The following is a 19104-nucleotide window of genomic DNA, read 5'->3' as shown; positions in this document are numbered from 1 at the left end:
TTCTATGACAAGACTTGCCTTCCTCCGGCTTCCAACAACCTCTTGTTTCTTTCTGAGTCCTTAGTATTAGGAGTAGCACCTTGAACACTCATCTTTCTACTAGCAGTCAGTTCACAGTAATATAGGTATTTTCCGAGATAATTTAGATTTTTCTACCATGCTCCTCACTTCCATCTGAATCCTCGATTGCAGAAATGTTAACATCCACATTTATCCTAACAATCTGTTCAAAGCAATCTAGCCTTTTTCTATCATGCATTTCAAATTTCTTTCTGCCTCTCCACACTGCCCAGTTCCAAAGATAGCTCCACATTTTTAAGTATTTATTATAGCAGCTTCCCACTTCCAGCATTAAAGTCTATTACTTTTCTTTTTCTGCTGTAACATTACCACAAACTTAGCAGCTTACAATGATGCAAATGTATTACCCTACCATTCTGTAGCGTGGGTCGCACTGGGCTAAAATCAAGGAGCAGTGTCCCCTTCTGAGGGCTCCAGAGGAACATCCATTGCCTTGCCATTTCCAGCTTCTAGAGGCTGCCCACATTCCTTGGTTTGTGGCCCACCTATTCCATCTTCAAAACCAGCAGGAGCAGGAGAAGTCTTTCTCACAGCACACGTCACTCTGGCCTCCTTTTCCTGCCTCCCTCTTCCTCTTTTAAGCACTCTTGTGATAAATACAAGCCAGAAAATCTAAAATAATCTCCCTATTTTAACATCATTTGATTAGCAAACTTATTTTCACTTATAATCTTAATTCCCTTTGCCACGTAATATGTCACTGCCTTCACAAGTTCCCTGGGTATGTATGTAAGCCTATTATTTTGCCTATCACAGTAATAGCATGAAATTCAGTACAGTATTTTAATTTCTTTTAGTGCTATGTCTATAACTATATGCCTATAAGAAGAAATTAATAAAGTCTTTGGAAATATGAAACAAAGTTTGATCTAAGTGGCAAAGAGTAAAGAAAAGCACTTGGATTTTATCTTTACAAAAGTTAATTGTTTATCTTCAAAGATTTTTAAGAACTTTTCCACTTTTCAAGCACTTACCTAAAACTCATGTGCAAGCTCTCTTCTTGTCTCTGACGTCTCAGAATTGTTAACTATTGAAATACTTTACAGTAGGTTTTATTTAGTTTCACTATGTCTTCTACACCCTACATGAAGGGTGTTTCAGAAGTGTTTCGTGATTGATTAGTAGCTAACAACACTGATCAGAAACTCAGAAAGATAATATTTAGAAAACTACAGTTGAGCAATACCTCAGTTTCCCAATTAAAAACTTAAGCCATATTACTTTCCTAAATAGTTTTCCAAGAACAAAGACTAAATGAAATAATCTTAATAACACTAAGTGCTAAGCAAATCAAAGCTTCTTTCCAAACGTAAAATGTATTATGGAGAATGGTTTATTTCTTTTTCTTGTGATGCATCAAGATCACAAAGAATAATTACCAAATGTATAATTGGATGTGCAAAAGATTTAATGGTGCCTTGACTGTTTTCTTTTTCCTTTTAGTAATGGTAGCATCTAAAATAAAATGCTATAAGTCTCTCAACTTGCAAATTTATAAAATTGGTTTTACTCACATCTAGAACATTACACGAAATATCAGATACTCAAGGATATTAACTAAACCTATCCTTTCTTCGCAGCTAAATTCTCACTCAATAGAGATAATTTCATGTATTCTTGCCATTAATCATATTATAGGTATAAATAGGATGTACAGGTTGGTGAGAGAGTGAAAAAAATAAAACTCTGCAACTTATCTAGTAAAATAAATCTTTTCTTAAACAAGGAGATTTAATTAATTAAGTGGCCTTGCAAAAAAAAGCATTGGGTTTGTACTGAGTAGGTCATTACATTTCTTTTTAAAAAATATTTTTATTGCTTGTGTAAAAGGGAGAAAAATATAAAAAACATCAAGGATACATGTCATGATACATTTTTCCAAATTCATGGAATGCACAACACCAAGAGTAAACTGTAATGTGAACTATGAGCTCTTTCTGTATTTTGACGATTATGGACATTGTTATTTTAAGCATTGAGGTGCATGTGCCCCTTCAAATCACTATGTTTGTATCCTTTGGATAAATACCTAGTACTCCAGTTGCTGGGTCATAGGGTAGCTCTATTTTCAACTTTTTGAGGAACATCCATATACTTTTCCAGAGTGGCTGCCCAGTTTGCATTCCCTCTAAGAGTGTAAGAAGGTTCCCCTTTCTCCACATCCTCGCCAACATCTGTTGTTTATGGAGTTGTTCATTTTAGCCATTCTGACTGGTGTGAGGTGGTATCTCATTGTGGTTTTGATTTGTATTTCCCTGATTCTGAGTGATGTTGAGCATTTTTTCATGTATCTGTTGGCCATTTGTATATCTTCTTCGGAGAAATGTCTGTTCATGTCTTCTGCCTACTTCTTGACTGGATTTTTTTGTTCTCTGGATGTTGAGTTTGGTGGGTTCTTTACAGAGTTTGGATACCAGCCCTTTATCTGGTAAGACATTTGCAAATATCTTCTCCCATTCCTTAGGTTGCCTTTTAGTTTTGTTGACTATTTCCTTTGCTGTGCAAAAGCTTTTTACCTTGATAAGATTTCAATAGTTCATTTTTGCTTTTGTTTCCACAGGTTTTTAATATAACCGAACCTATTTATTTATCTTTACTTAGCTTTATTTTCTGTTCTTTTCTTGTTTGTTTGTTTATTTATTTATTTATTTTTTTATTGCCAGAGACTTGTGAAATCATAAAGAGGTGTCACATCACGTAGAGCACACAGTGACCTGGGGAAATCCTCATGGGACTATCTCCCACCAAGCTGCTCCTTCAGACCCAAAACTGCTAGACTGAACTCCTACCTGTATTCCCATGCAGCACTCCGTCCTACTATTTTACTCCTTGATATTTAGAGTGACCTCATTTTTCTACATGAAGCCAAAAGTTGGTTTCAACAAAAATAGATCTCTCCCTAAAAGGGAATGTTCATACTTGTTACTAAGATAATAACCTTGCATTCTCTCCCTGTCCTTATACAGAAATATCATCCAAAAAATGTGTAAAGAGAAAATACATCAGAATTCTGTCATCAGCAAGTAATCAAATACCTAAGTCAAACAGAATTAAGTAACAGGAAATATATTGGCTTACACACATGATCATCTGAGATAGGATGGACTTCCAAAAGGGTGTAAGCCTTGATGCATTTCCCTTTAGTCTTCTTGTCTTTTCTTCCCATGTAGAAAGATGGCAGGGTAATTCAGGTTTAACATCCTCATGTCATCCCAGGAAAGCTGAGGAAACCTTCCCTGAAGACTTCCCACTGATCTGAGTTTTAGCACATACTCATTCTGAACTCATCACTGGTAAAAAAAAAAAAAAAAAAAAAAAAAACGGAGATACCCTGAGGCTTGTCACCTAGTTTTGCCAGTGTTGGGGGATCATGTCATCTTCTTACGGTTAAATGAAGGAAAATGTGAACACTGAACAAAATAGATGCTCAGATAGGAAGGAGAAAGAATGGATGTTTTTTACATAAGGAATAAAGTCCACAATATATACCTATTTTGACATAAAACATGTTGGATTTATTTGTTTGTTTTGCCAGTTTTTGTTTTTGTTTGGCAATACAGCATTAAAATGTCTGCATCACTGATTAAAAAAAAAAAAAAAAAAAAAAAAAAAAAAAAAAGATTTCTCACTCCAGAGCTGTAGATGCTTTGGATGGGATGCAGGGTTGAAATTCTCTGCTGGTTTAAATTATTATTTTTATTTCTTACTATTTATTTTTCCGGGTAGACTGTAATTGTAATAAAGTAAGTGTGCGTACAATTTATGCGTGGATTAGGCTCACTACTTGACTGACCATAATTATATTATAATGATCTTATAATGATCCTAATCAATCAATAGATAGGTATGAGTACACGAGGCTATATTTATTCAAACACATGCTGTCCATATGAGTGGTTTGCCTGACCCATGTAAGGCCAATCAGTTTTACTCTCAGAATTTTCATCGAGGTGGGCAAATGACAATGTACTAGAGATAGAAGGCAAACTCTTACTACTAAGGTTCCTGGAGATTTTATGATTGCTGATGTTCTCAAATCTTTGTGGTTTAGTGGTTTCTTGTTTTCTATGAACTACCACTGTATCCTTCAAAAAAAAAATCCCTTTATTCTAAAGAGCCAAAGTCAATGTTTCTAATTTGAAATGCAAAGCATCTTATCTCTAACAATGAGGAAAAGTGGAGGTTTAGAAAAGAAATGGCAGGAAAATAAAACCATCAACATTATCTTTCCTCCCTTACTAATTTCCAGTATGGATTTAAGCACCTGTATGCAACTATCAGAATCAGTGGCAATGTTCAGTCAACTAAAAATCCTTAAAAGTGTAAATACTAAAATCATAAGCTTATCAATTATTCTTCCTTGATTTTAGAGTGATTCTTTGATATTGGGCAGGCAATTGACCATCTCTAAGGAGATACTGGAAAAGGAAAGTATAAGATACTCCTTTTCCAGTAAGGAGATACAGGAAAAGAAAAATATGTTAATTTACTTGAGTTGTATTGTTTCTTACTCAACCTCTATTATTTTAAAAACCTTTTGGAAAATTGCTTTATGTTAATGCTTCCTCTTCTACTGTTTGATTTGTATATGAACAATAAATTGGGTTCTCTGGAGCATATATTTATATAGTAACAGTTACAATGTAATATTTAAGGCATTTTCTTTTGCTATCCTTGATACTTAGGTGGGAACATCTGAGTCATTATATTCCAGTGAAAACATATTCTATCAATAAGAATCAACAGATTAGGGACGCCTGAGTGGCTCAGTCGGTTAAAGGCTGATTTCGGTTCAGGTCTTGATCCCAGGGTCCTGGGACTGAGTCCCACGTGAGGCTCCTTGCTCAGCAGGGAGTCGGCTTCTCCCTCTTCCTCTGCTTGCCCCTCCCTCTGCTTGTGCGGTGGTCTCTCTCTCTCCCTCTGACAAATAAATAAAATACTGAATGGAGCACTGGGTGTTATATGCAAACAATGAATAATGGAACACTACATCAAAAACTAATGATGTAATGTATGGTGGTTAACATAACATAATAAAATAAAAAAATCTAAAAAAAAAAAGAAGCAACAGATCAGAGATTTTTTACTGAAATACTGACAGTCTGAAGAAAAGATTCTAGAAGTATATCAATCTTTTTTTTTTAATAGACTTTATTTTTTAAAGAAGTTTTAGGTTCACAAAATAATTGGTAGGGACAGGGGCGTCTGGGTGGCTCAGTTATTAAGTGTCTGCCTTCGGCTTAGGTCATGATCCCAGGGTCCTGGGATCGAATCCTGCATCGGGCTCCCTGCTCCATGGGAAGCCTGCTTCTCCCTCTCCCACTCCCCCTGCTTGTGTTCCTGCTCTCGCTGTCTCTCTCTCTCTGTCAAATAAATAAATAAAATCTTAAAAAAAAATTGGTAGGGACAGAAATTTCCCATCTGTTCCATGCTTTTTATACATGCATAGATTCCCTCATTTTCAACATCTCACACCACCGCTGTATATCTGTTAAAATGCATACGTATACATGTATATACATCATTATCACTTGAAGTTGATAGTTTACATTTGGGATCGCTCTTGGTGTTGTACATTCTATAGGTTTGGATATATGTATAATGGCATACATCCACCATGACAATATCATACAGAGTGGTTTTCACCACCCTAAAATCCTCTGTGCTCTGCCTATTCACTACCCCTGCACCAACTCCTGGCAACCACGGTCCTTTTTATTATCTCCATAGTTTTGCCTTTTCTAGAATGTTGGAATCAAAAATATGTAGGTTTTTCATTTGCTGTCTTTCACTTAATAATATGCACTCAAGATTCTTCCATGTCTAAATGAGCTTAAGAGCTCATTTATTTTTGGTGCTGAATGTTATTCCATTGCTTGGATGTATCAGAGTTTATCCATTCACTTACTAAAGTTTATTCCTTGCTTTCAAGTTCTGGCAATTATGAATAAGGCTGCTATAAACATCCATGTGCAGGTTTTTGTGTGAGCATAAAATAATCAGATCTTTTGGGTACATATCAAGAAGCATGGTTGCCGGATTGTGTCGTAAGAGTATGAGATTAGTTCAGTAAGAAATCCAAAACTGTATTCCAAAGTAGCTATACCATTTGCATTTGACCAGCAATAAACAAATTTTTGTTGCTCCACATCCTCACTAGCATTTGGTGTTTTCAGTGTTCTGCATTTTGGCCATTCAAATAGGTGGTTTTAATTGTGTTTTTAATTTTCATTTCACTGACAACATATGACGTTGGGCAACTTTTATATGATTATTGAATCTGTCTACCTTCTTTGGTGAGGATCTTTCACTCATTTTTAAATCAGGTTTTTGTTTTCTTATTGTTGAGTTTTAAGAATTCTTTGTGTATTTTGCACAACTATATCAGATGTACTTTTGCAAATACTTTCTTCCAGTCTGTGACTTGTCTTTTCCTTCTCTTGACAGTGTCTCTTGAGAAATAATAATAATAATAATAATAATAATAATAATAATAATTTAATAGCTCCAACTTGCCAATTATTTCTTTCATGGATTGTGTCTTTGGTGTAGTGTCTAGAGTTATCATCATATCCAAGGTTATCTAGGTTTTTTCCTGTTATTTTCTTTTTTTTTTTTAAAGATTTTATTTATTTATTCATGAGAGACAGAGAGAGAGAGAGAGGCAGAGGGAGAAGCAGGCTCCCAAGGAGCAGGGAGCCCGATGCGGGACTTGATCCCAGGACCTTGGGATCATGACCCGAGCCGAAGGCAGATGCTTAATCATCTGAGCCACCCAGGCACCCTTTCCTGTTATTTTCTAAGAGTTTTAAGGTTCTGAGTTTTACATTTAAGTTCTCTGATCCGTTTTGGGGTTTTGGGTGTTTTTTTTTTTTTTTTTGTGAAGAGTGCAAGGTCTGTGTTAAATGTATTTTACAATTTTTACTTCATTATTGCCTGTCTCATTTAATCATAGGACATATAAGAAGATGGACATATCTTTGTTTAATAAGTCGGGATGACTTTTACCCACTTTTACAGAATGAAGTTAATTCAAGTTGATATTTTACTGTTAACTTGCAGCATAAACTAAAGGATTACCGTTTTAAACAGAGTCACCATACCTTAGAAACTTGAACATTCTAGGGGTACCTGGGTGGCTCAGTTGTTAAGTGTCTCCCTTCAGCTCAGATCATGATCCCAGAGTCCTGGGATGGAGACCTGAGTCAGGCTCTCTGCTCAGTGGGGAGCCTGCTTTCCCCTCTCCCTCTACCTGCCACCCCCACTTGTGGTCTCCCTAATACTCATAAATAAATAAATAAATAAATAAATAAATAAATAAATAAATAAATAAAATATTTCAAAAAATTTGAACATTCTATAATTCTTTTGAAGACTTCAGTGCTCTCTACAACTTTACAGAGATCCCTTAAAAATATACATGATTTCAGCAGGTCATTACTTCAACGAGTATCATTTTGTATCAAAGGATTTTTAACATCTTTGTTTATTAAATAAAGTTCTCAATTTTACTTATGTGAAAATGAGTGATTAGGAAGACTTCTAAATTACACAGTGTGACAGTAGGATGTACTGAGAGTAACTTTTAACATTGGCTTTCAAAAAAGATCACGTGTTTTTGTTCAAATTAAAAACCTCTAAGCTCTACTAAATTTTTCATCTGATGTTTGGGATGTTATATTGTTGTGTATCTATTTTAAAGGACAAGGGCTCTCTATAGAATGAACGATGTTGCCTTTTAGATGATGTTACATGTGCCAAAGTAATTTCATCAATGTATGGTCTGTACTTCCTTCCAAAATCTATCCCCAGTAGTGAAAGAGACAAACACATTTAAGTGGAAAATAGTGTGAAAAGGAGAAAAACCACATTCTTTTGTGTAGTCATGTGAAGTTTCAAGGAAGAAACAATTGACTGGATGGAATTTCAAGAATTTTCCTGTAAGTATAGATGCTATTGTTCATTTTGCTAGGCACTGAAGACTTTTGAGGAACGGTGGAAAGTTTCTGAATAGTGTCTCTTTAATTCACATCCAGCCCACATCTCTGCTGTAATTTCTTTGTGATACTTTATAACTAAGGGAGCAAGTGCAAATCTTATCTTGTTTTCAGTACAATAATACTGCAAATGAGTAAAGCCTCTGTCTGCCTTGCATAGTAATTGACAGTCATTTTCTCAATAATAAATGATCTGTGCTTAGACTACATATTTGGATTTCAATTTACTTTATGAACAGTTTTCACTGAGTCCATCCATTGGAATGACAAGTTCCATCTATACACTGTTATTTTGTTTAAACATGATGTGCTCCTCAGGTTGGAACTTAGTTATTTTCATATTACCCATCCACAGATAATAAATCTTAATTTCAGCTCTAAGTCATAAATTGATGTCCATTGAATTTTCTATTTTAAATGCTGTCTTACATTACTTCTAAGACAATCTCAAGGACATTGCTTCCTTGGTATTCTAGAATACCAATTTTGAGAAACTATTCAAGTGTTTATATAGAAAATTTGACAACTATGGTAATGGAAAATGTCAACACTCCTAGAAGGATTTCTACTCATCTACTTTACCACAAGGAAAATAAGTTTAGACTTGGAAACAATAAAAACTTAGGGAGTTTGATGCTATTTTAATTTTTTAAAATGTCATGAAGAGCAACAATTAATTTGATTTTTCCCTTCTTTTGCTGCTACTGGGGTGAGAACTTTTTAAAAATACCTTTATATCATTTCCTTTCCTGAGTAATCTCATGTATCTGATTAAATTGAAAACTCATTTGCTTATTTATTTTCACTTATGAACTTCTATAAAGCATTATTCCATCTTTTCTGTTAAAATCTTTTTGTTATAAACCATGTGACCAAAAATATATTTTTTCCTTTCCTTGAAGTATTAATTATTATAACAACTTAGATAGGAATAAATATTCATTTTAAATACTCACCACTCATGATTTAAAGATACTTAAATAGGTTTTGTTATGCTACAGAAATCTTAATAAATCTTAAGGACAGTTTTGATCACAGTGACTTACTTCTGGATTATTCCAAGGCATAATGTCTAGATTTTGACAATTCTAGCACCTTTCCATATAAGCACATTTGATTTATGCAGCTAAATGTCTACTCAACCTCCAGATTTGATGACTGTCATAGCTAACTTCCTGGCTAATTTCTTCGTTTTCATGACATAATATAAGCTACATTCAGATATTTTACTTTTTGTTTTTCTTCTGTACTTCCCTTGTAGCTTTTCCTTTGGGAGAGGTGTAGTAAAGAAAATTCACCTCCAAGGCTCACCTCTTCATGGGTAGTATAATGCTATCTTCTCAAGCAATAGTTTCACTGAAAGTAATAAGTTTCTTCTTATGGTTCAATTTGGGGCCTTGTCTAGCATATGGTATTAAATGTATGAGTTTTGATGGACTGTTTTTAGTAGTAACTAAAAAATAATAAAATATATAAATAATGAGAACTAAAACATTTTCTTGTTTAAAAATATAATCAGCTTCTGTTTTTATGTATAGCAGTCAAGAGTATGAGTGGTGGGGGCGCCTGGGTGGCTCAGTCAGTTGAGTGTCTGCCTTTCGCTTGGGTCATGATCTCAGGTCCTGGGATCTGTCCGCATCAGGCTCTCTGCTCAGCGTGGGGGTCTGCTTCTCCCTCTCACTCTCGTTCTGTGCTCTCCCTATCTCTTTATCTCTCTCAAATAGGTAAATAAAAATCTAAAAAAAAAAAAAACAAAACAGTATGAGTGATATAAAAAAGAAGGTCTTTGAAAGTAGAACATAATTATTTGTTTATGTCATAAATGGGTATTTCTGATGTTCAGAGAATTCATACAATTCAAATTAAAAGATCCACCCTGACCTATAATAAACAGAGAATGTGTGCAGTGTTTACATCCTTTCTCCTTCCTGTTTCCCTTTTTACTTCTCTTTCAACTTTATATTTCTAATGGGAAGAGAATATGGGCTTTTTCCTTTAGAATATTTCCCTAAGTACTTTAATCTGAGTTTCAAAAATTAAAGTAAAACTTAAGCCCTTTCAACTCTCTGAAGCTCCATACAAACCATTGTATATCTTTCCTTGACAGGTTTCACTTGTTGTAAGTGTAAACAGGGAAAGTCAAGTCAACAGAAGGGTTAAGAAACACAAAATCTACATTTTCAGACCTGATCACTTCTCTGTGCTCCAAAACTATTTTTTTTTTCAGTTAACACTGGAACATCTCTACCAAAATGTACAATTTCTAAAACTGAACACACACATACGATGAGCATGCACACTCAGAGAGGTAAGTCCTGAGTGCACATATTAGTCATAATAATGAAACCAGTCCTTCAGGTTAAACAGTGTGGGAAAGGGATGGATGACACCTTCCTTCCTCATGGCTCAGGCTGCCGCTCATTTCAGGAGAGAAAAATCTCTGAGTTGATAAAACACTTCTTGCCTAACGAAAGGCTGTCTTGCATATCTGGCAGTTCAATAGCTCATTTCCTTCAGAATGAGAAAGAAGAGGGAAAAATATGTCTATTTCTAATGCAGCAAGCTGACATATAGCTAGCTGTCAGATGTTTCAGCTCAGCATCTTTTCCATATGAAGCACAACGTTGGGTTGGTTCTAACTTTCCCACGAGGTTACTGTCTTTATGTTGCCAGACAAATGAGTTCAGCTTAGGAACTCAGGCTCTTCCTGCATAGATAGAATGGAGACTCCTAATTTCCAGGTCCAGCTACTCTTGAACCAAGTGACTTATACATATGTTTTTAGTGTTCTTCGGAGGATATAAATCTTGAGCCAAGAGTCATTGCCTGAAAAATGCCAGAAGGTGGAATCCAAATGTGGAATTAATCTGGTATTAATATTTGTAACGGTGGCACAGGTTAATGTGTATCCAAGAAACTAAAAAAAACATTAAAAGTGAAACAGCCCATTCATTCTTTAATTGAATAGCTAACGCAGCATATTGTCTGAAAGAGAGAGAGGATTTGGAAAGAGCCCTTTTTAAATACTGAAATGGACTGGCAAGCCAATAACAGATATTGTATTATATTAGTGTAACTAATTTAATTTATTTACAATTAGAGCAAATATCAGTTACTATACAAAATAATTTTGACCCACCATGAAGGTCAAATTTACTTCAGTACTGTGAAGTAGTTCTGATTTAGCATGTTTTTTCTACCTGTACACTTATAAAGTCTTCCATTCATTAATAGAAGGTGGACACGATTTACATAACAAATGAGTTGGGGACAAAGAACCAGCTGATTGAACATATCATGTAACTTATTAGTAGTTATGTTTAACATATGTAATTATGTTTAATTCGTTATTATTTGGTAAATTGAGTGGATTCATTATTATATTGACACTTAAGAGAAATTAAGAATTGAAGGGAAATTCAACATATATGATGGAATTAGAAAGAGTAGCCGTGGTATGATTTCAGAGGTATTGAAGCAGCTATGATGCCAGGAGGTTGAGATATATACATGTATCATCTGGTGGTTACCACTGATGCGGAGCTAAGCTGTCACGCATTTTTGGGGGTTTTCAATACAATTTTTATTTCTTTATTTAAGTGAATGAATTATACTATTGTACTTGGTTTCTGTAACTTAAGATTCAGATGAAAGAAGAAAGAAGTCTCAAATATTGAAGACATTTTTTTTGTCTCTGAAAATTGATTTTCAGAAGTGGGAAATTGAAAAATAGTCAAGAACTCATTAGTAAAAATTGACTTCAACCAGTGCACTTTTGTGTTCTGTATGATATGGCAACCTAGTGTTCTTCCTTGTCTCTCTGCTTCACTGTCACCTGCTCACAGGCCCATTAGCATTCAGAAATAAAATTGATATGCATCACTGCATAGTTTTCTGTACTTTCATGTGTTGTATATTTCAATGCACATACACATACCCACGTCATTTTAAGTTTAAATGCTAGATGTAGGTATTAATTTTCAACTGTAACTTCAATATTTTGGAAATCTGTTTTCTCAGCTATTAATGGGTGTCATACAAAACTTATAGTGTTCTGTGGCAAGTATATCAAATTAGTTGTGATTGTTTCAATCTCAAATTTTTTATTTGAAAAAGTTTGCATGTACATTTTTTCCTTTTTGTATCTTTACTGAATAATAGATTACCTGACTTGTATTTCTGGTATAATTCAAATGTAATTTCCTATCCAGGAAATTGTAATTTAGCTACATAATATAATGTGAATATAGCTACAAATTTGCTTCTACTTGCCAGATTTAACTTCTCTTTGTAATTGTCTGTTTGCAAATAAGCTAGGACATTAATGGCAATAATAGAAATAATGATAAGAGCTAACTAATAGTGAGTAGTGAGTTCAGCTGTGATGCTTTACTTTTAACATATTTTACATTATTTTTAAAATAACCCAATGAAGGAGATATTAGTATCCCCACATTTAATAAGATTTCTTTCTTTCTTTTTTTTTTTTAGAGAGAGAGAGCACTAGCAGTGGAGGCGTAGGGGCTGAGGGAGTGGGAGAGAGAGAATCTCAAGCTGGCTGGAGTCAGATGCAGGGCTCAATCTTACAACCCTGAGATCATGATCCAAGCCGACATGAAAAGTCAGATGTTTAACCCACTGAGCCACCCAGGTGCTCCTCCCCCCCATCAACATTTTTACCAAGGAAACTGAAGCTTAGAAAGTTTAGTTTTACAGATTTAGAATTGAGACAGTTAAATTCCTTGTTCTACCACTTAACTTCTGAAACTCAGGTTTTATGTTATTAAATGGGAATCATAATGACTGCATCATATTTATTGTAATTATACAATGATATATATTGTGACTGGTAAAAGATAAGGATTTAATGAAGTAGGGTTACTATTATGGGGTATAACTCTTCTACTGATGACTTTTGTGCCCATTTTCTTCCATTTCTCCCAGAACCTAGCTCCATCATTTATGTATCCTTTCATTCAAATAATCAATTTAAATTCAAATTCAAATTCATCTACTGGATTTTACTTTCAGGATAGAAATGTATTTTAGACTTCTCCATCCTAAAACCAAAAACATCTGCGTTTTCAAGTCAACCCTGAACATTGCTCCATACCTCAAGTTACTCTGCTCTTTCTAAACTAAGTTATTAATGTATCTTATAAAATTTATCATAATAGATATTATTTTCTCACTACCCACTTAACTTAAAAAATAAATTATGATTTTATCTAAGTATTACATGTTCTAAAACCAAATGATACTAAGATCCTAATAAATAATAATAATAATCATAGAAAAACCACTAGCCAGCCTACTCCAAGTCCCAACTTAATGAGGCCAACTGCCAAAGAGGTGAACTCATTTAAATTATTTATTGGTTTATTCTGGTATTTACCACCACATTGCTCAATAATATGCTGATACTATTATTATTGATACGTATCTCATAAATTATCTACTTATTTACTAAGTGTTATGAGCATACAGTTATTTAATCCTGCCCAACCCAAGGCTGTTTACTTTCCTTTATTCCCAAATATATGAAAAGGAACTGCAAACTCCTTCTCACTACAATTGAAGAAATCAAGTAAACTGTTTCCTAATCCTTCTTTTGAAGCTGTTCCAGTCTGTACTGGATGACTGCTAGCCAGCTGCATAGCCATAGACCTAGAATATCCCTTCACCCCATCTGCCTTCTGTCCCCTACCCGTCTCTGGTCTCCAGAGTCTTTTTTTTTTTTTTTAAAGATTTTATTTATTTATTCATGAGAGATGGAGAGAGAGAGGGAGGGAGAGAGAGCGAGAGAGAGAAGCAGAGGGAGAAGCAGGCTCCCAAGGAGCAGGGAGCCCGATGCGGGACTCGATCCCAGGACCCTGGGATCATGACCTGAGCCAAATGCAGACGCTTAACCATCTGAGCTACCCAGGCGCCCTCTGGTCTCCAGAGTCTTATGTCTTGACTATTTATAACTTATTCTTTCTTTTGCAGGCTGCTTATCCTGCAGTAGTTTTTTTTTTTTTTTTTTAAGAAGTATCCACAGAAAATAAGATGTTTATGAGGCCTTGCATGCAATAAATATATTTTAACTTTTGTCTTGACTTTGGTGGATACTTGGATATAGAATTTCAGATTGGTAATCAATTCTCAGCCTCTGAAGCCATGAACCACTGCATTCTGTGTCTCAGTAATACTCTTGAGTAATTTAATGGCAGTCTTATTTCTGTTCTGTGATATGTGATCTGCTTTTTATTTTTCTGCTTTGTTTTTTCTTCTTTGTTACTTTTAGGATTTTTTTAAAAATTCCCTCTGTTCTAAAATTTTAGAATAGCTTATGATAGAATAATTTTATCTTCATTTTTTTAAAAGATATTTTATTTATTTATTTATTTGATAGAGAGGGGGAGAGAGAGAGTGCGTGAGTGGGAGGAACAGATGGAGAGGGAGAGGCAGAGAATCTCAGGCAGACTCCATACTGAGTGCAGAGCCAGACATGGGGCTCGATCTCATGACCCCATGATCATGACCTGAGTGGAAACCAAGAGTCAGACCCTCAACTGACTAAGCCAGCCAAGTGGCCCCATTTTATCTTTATTTGTGATGATGGGCAGTTGTTGGGATCTTTTAGTCTGGACACACATATTTATTATTTTGGAAATATCCTTTTTTTAATAATCTTCTTCCACTTATTTTTTCTGTTCTAGAAAACTGAACACCCTACTATAATATCCCATTTTCTTTTCTATTTTCTATCTCTGCCTTCTTTCCTACTTTCTGGCAGATAATCTCAACATTATTATAAGCTTTCGTGAAATGTGTAGTGATCTTTGGCTATTGAATCATGATTTAAAGTGAGACACTAAAAAGCTTATTGAGAGACTCTAGGGGTGTTTGTGTGCATGTGTAGAGGAGGATGCTTGTTGAATGATGAACTTCTTCATAATAAAATTCTACTATAGAATCTCAAATTGCTTATGTCTGTAGTTTTTGTTGTGATTACTGTTTAATTTTGGTTTTTGTTTGTTTGATTGCCTGTTTTGAATCTTTTTAGGTCAATTTCTTTAGAGATGAATTTTGAAATGTCCTGCCTGGTGTTCCACACCTGGTGGCTTTCATACTGGTGATTGATTGGAGAAACAGGATGGGAACTGTAGAGCTTAATCAGCAATTTCATTTATTTCCCTATTTGTCAGGACACTTTTCACCCTCAGCCTCACCATAAGCTATCCCTGGTTTTCCCGAGACCGGGATCACTTTGACTCATTTATTTCCTGAGAATAAGCGTGCATCTGTTGCTTTGTCAGGAAGGGCTATTCAGATGCCTGTACTGGTTTGGGGAAGGTCTTGAACAGTCTAAATCCTCCTCTGGTAGACTGTTAGAACCTGTGACACCTACCTCTTCGAGATACTTTGTGCCTCCATTACAGGAAACTTTCATTGGTAGTTTCTGTAACACACGTGCTTCTTTGTTGCCACCCTCCCATGCAGGCTCTTAGCTCTCAGCTTCATCTTGCTTTAAATCACTTATGTCTTATTGATCTATCTGCTTCACATCTCCTGAGAAAGTATTGACACCTCTTACCTGCTGTCATCTCCTCTCCAGTACTCTATATAGTTGATGGGTTTCAACATTTTTTTTTTTTACTTGTTTTACTGCCAATTAAAATTTTAGGAGGAACCAGAGAAAAAACACAGATGTTCAAATCTTCATGCTAATGATATTCTTCAATTTTTGACCTTTGCCTTGGTAAAATCTCCCTTCATTCTATCGTACAACTAGTGTCAACAACCAAGTCTAACAATCCCCTTTAAGCTCATTTCTTCTTGATTTAATAACATTTACAAAACTTTTCACTCCTTTACTGAAATCCTTTTTTTTTCCCTTGGTTTTTATGACCCTCTTTAAGTTTCCCTCAAACCTCTGTAAAATATTTCAGACTCATTCATCCCTCTCTTCCTCTGATTACATCTTAAATTTGACAGGGCAGTGAGGGGAGACTTTTGCAAATTTGTTATCCTGGTGTTGCTATGCTGTGTTATTTCTGTAAAACTCCAGGAAGGATTTGCTTTGCTAACCTTCCATAGCAGCCCAGTCCTCCAAGGGAAGAGAATTCTTGCTCCACATGCATTGTTGCCTGGACTCTGCCAGAAAAACAAAAACAAAAAAAAACACAAAAAACAAAAAACATAAAGAGAACTTTTATAATTTTGTTCTATAGTTCTCTCATTTCTTTGATTCCAAAATAGCCATATCTCATTTGTAATGTTGCTGATGCTGAGGAAATTTTCCATTTCAGTATGATCCAAACTTGGAGATAAAAAAAAAAAAAAAGACAGAATAAGTCTTCCCATTTTTCTTCATGAGAGCAAAATTTTAAAGCTGCCCTGACTTAGAAAGAGAAAATCAGAGCCATTACAATATCACAAGAACGGTACAATAACTGGAAAAAGTGCATTGAGAAATAACAAATAATTTGAATACCTAAAGAACTCTGCTTAGTGCTTCATTGAAAAATGTTTGGTGGCACTTGCCTTAAAATTCGTCCTCTAAGTACTTTTCATAGTCAGCAAATTGAGAAATCTGTGGGGAGTGGGAATAAAACAACGCTAAAATAACCTTGGAACACCAAACCAACTTTTGAATCAGGATTGCTTTGGGTTGCAATATGCTCTTGAGACTTCCTACACAGACAGGGATGTCATCTGTAAACACAGATAGTTTTATTTCTCCCATCCCAGTCTTAAAACTTTTTACTTCCTTTCCCTCTGTCACTGCATTAGCTAGGGCTTACAGTATCATATTGAAAGGAACAGGGAGAGAGGACGTCCTTGCCTTATTCCTGATCTTAGGGGGTAAGATTTGAGTTTCTTGCCATTACATATGATACTAATTATGGTTTTTTGAAGATATTATTTATCAAGCCAAGGACGTTTCCCTCTATTATGAATGGTATTTAAATGCCATTCCCCTCATGTAGTTGTGGATAATGGGATTTTAACTACTTCATGAGACTAGAAATCTTTGGAAAATACTGTCACTTTTTGGTTCTATTTAATAATGTTCCTGTTGTTAATGCATAACTCTGTTTTTGGTTAAAATCTAAGTAAATCTATGTGCCGCTTCCCCTAAGCAATTGTACTTCTTATGTGAAGAGTAATAGGAAGCTGAAAATGGATTAATTATGTAGAAATTGTAAATCTCATTTTAGGCATTGTTTATATTCTTACCCCCTAAGAAGGGCCAGTGAAAGCTGAATGCAGTGAAGCCTCTGAGAAACTGACAGAGAAATGTGCTTAGGGAATAAATTTTAAAAAGGTAGCTAATGAGCCACTATTGTTTCCTCTATGAAAAGGCAGAAATGGAAGTCACTTTGAAAACTCTATTTGCCTCAATAGGGGAAAGTTTCCTCTTCTCTATGTATATGTATGGAAAAATAATATTTGCATGCACAATCCTTAGAACTGGAAAATTTTATTCTTCTAACTGATTGCCCATACTGAGCATTATTGAAATACTGTCAATTTGGTCCTATATGAAAATTCCTCTTCACTACACATTTCCATTCATTTAGAGTCTATAAAATTACATTAAAAACAATCCGACAACAAATCAAGGCACTCTACTATAATTTTTAAGTAACTTTAATTATATAATGACATATTTAGCGGTGTTTCTTGATTTTCCTATCTCCAAACTGATTTTCCCTGAAATAATTTTAGTTATTATTTTTTTATTGCTTTTCATGTGAAATTGTTATTCTCCAGTGGTTTTGCATCACATTAGATTTAGTTCTATGCCCCCGAGTTTTAATCTCAAACTTTCTATTTCCATTAAATGTTCATCATTGAATTCTATCAATGATTTCATTTTATCACAGCAGAACTATATTTTTTTCCTATTCTACAGTTTTTAAAACTTTTGAGTCATAACATAAAATAAAGCATCTCCACCTTGCTTGGGACTATTATTGTACAAATAAAACACAGCCAGCTTAAGCTGTTGTCTCGCAATCGTAAAGTGTGTTGGAGGAGGTTGGGCAAATCCAGATAGAAAAGTTTCAATGATGACATCGCCTTTTGCACACTGCCATGCTCTGTCTTGATCTCTCATCCCCTGTCTCCTCTTTCTTTCCATCTATTCACTTACTTATCTACATCTAATTTTATTCTAAGATAGACTGATCTGTGTGTTGGCAAGGTGATTAGTATGCCAGGGAAAAAAAGATTGTCTTTTTCAGTAGCTTTCCCAAAATTTCCAGAGAAAAACTTGCTTTGCTGCCTTTAATCATGTATCAAACAAGAAACCAATTCCTCTATTCAGGGATTGAATGACTCTAATTACTTTGACTTGGGTCACAGGAACCCTCTGTGTTTTGTGGTGGACCAAGATGATGCTGATTCAAATCAAAGGGGTAGAGAAGAATTAGTATGTAATAGGATAGATACTTCTTCCAACAAAGATATATCTATCACTACTTCACTACCTCAGAGCTTAATCTACTTCTCTTGTCACAGTCTTTGCCACCTCATCTTTGACTGCCTAAATATGAACATGATTTGCATAGGGTTTTATCTTTATCAGTTCACTCATTTACACGCGTGCACACACACATGAACGCACACACACATACTTCCATCAAGGCATTTATTTTACATTGGGGTTTACTATAAAAGCAATCTACAGTAATATGTATATTTTCCTTGGCATCTGCTATTAAATTTGGAAGAATAAAAAAGAATGAGAGAGAGAGAGAGGGTAGAGGATTGGGTATAGAGGGGGGCAAAGAGAGAAAATGAACAGCTTGTCACCTAAATGTTATTGAGAATGTGGTATAGGATTGGTTCCCAAGCCTATACATATCTTTCTTTGTTTGTTTGTTTTGGCTAGAGGGATCAGCACCTGAGAGATCCAACTGGATATTTTTAGAAATATTTTTGACTTAAACATTTATGTATTAATAAGTTTTTATATACTTTTGTCAAATTCTATTCAAATGATTTCTTTAAAACATTTACCTCAACACTTACG

The sequence above is a fragment of the Callorhinus ursinus genome, unplaced genomic scaffold (assembly GCF_003265705.2).
Source record: "Callorhinus ursinus isolate GAN/ISIS: 27379988/994484 unplaced genomic scaffold, GSC_fseal_2.0 scaffold4, whole genome shotgun sequence".
NCBI classification, from domain to species: Eukaryota; Metazoa; Chordata; class Mammalia; order Carnivora; family Otariidae; genus Callorhinus; species Callorhinus ursinus.
The sequence above is the reverse complement of the archived record's forward strand: the minus strand, read 5'-3'. Positions refer to the sequence as shown.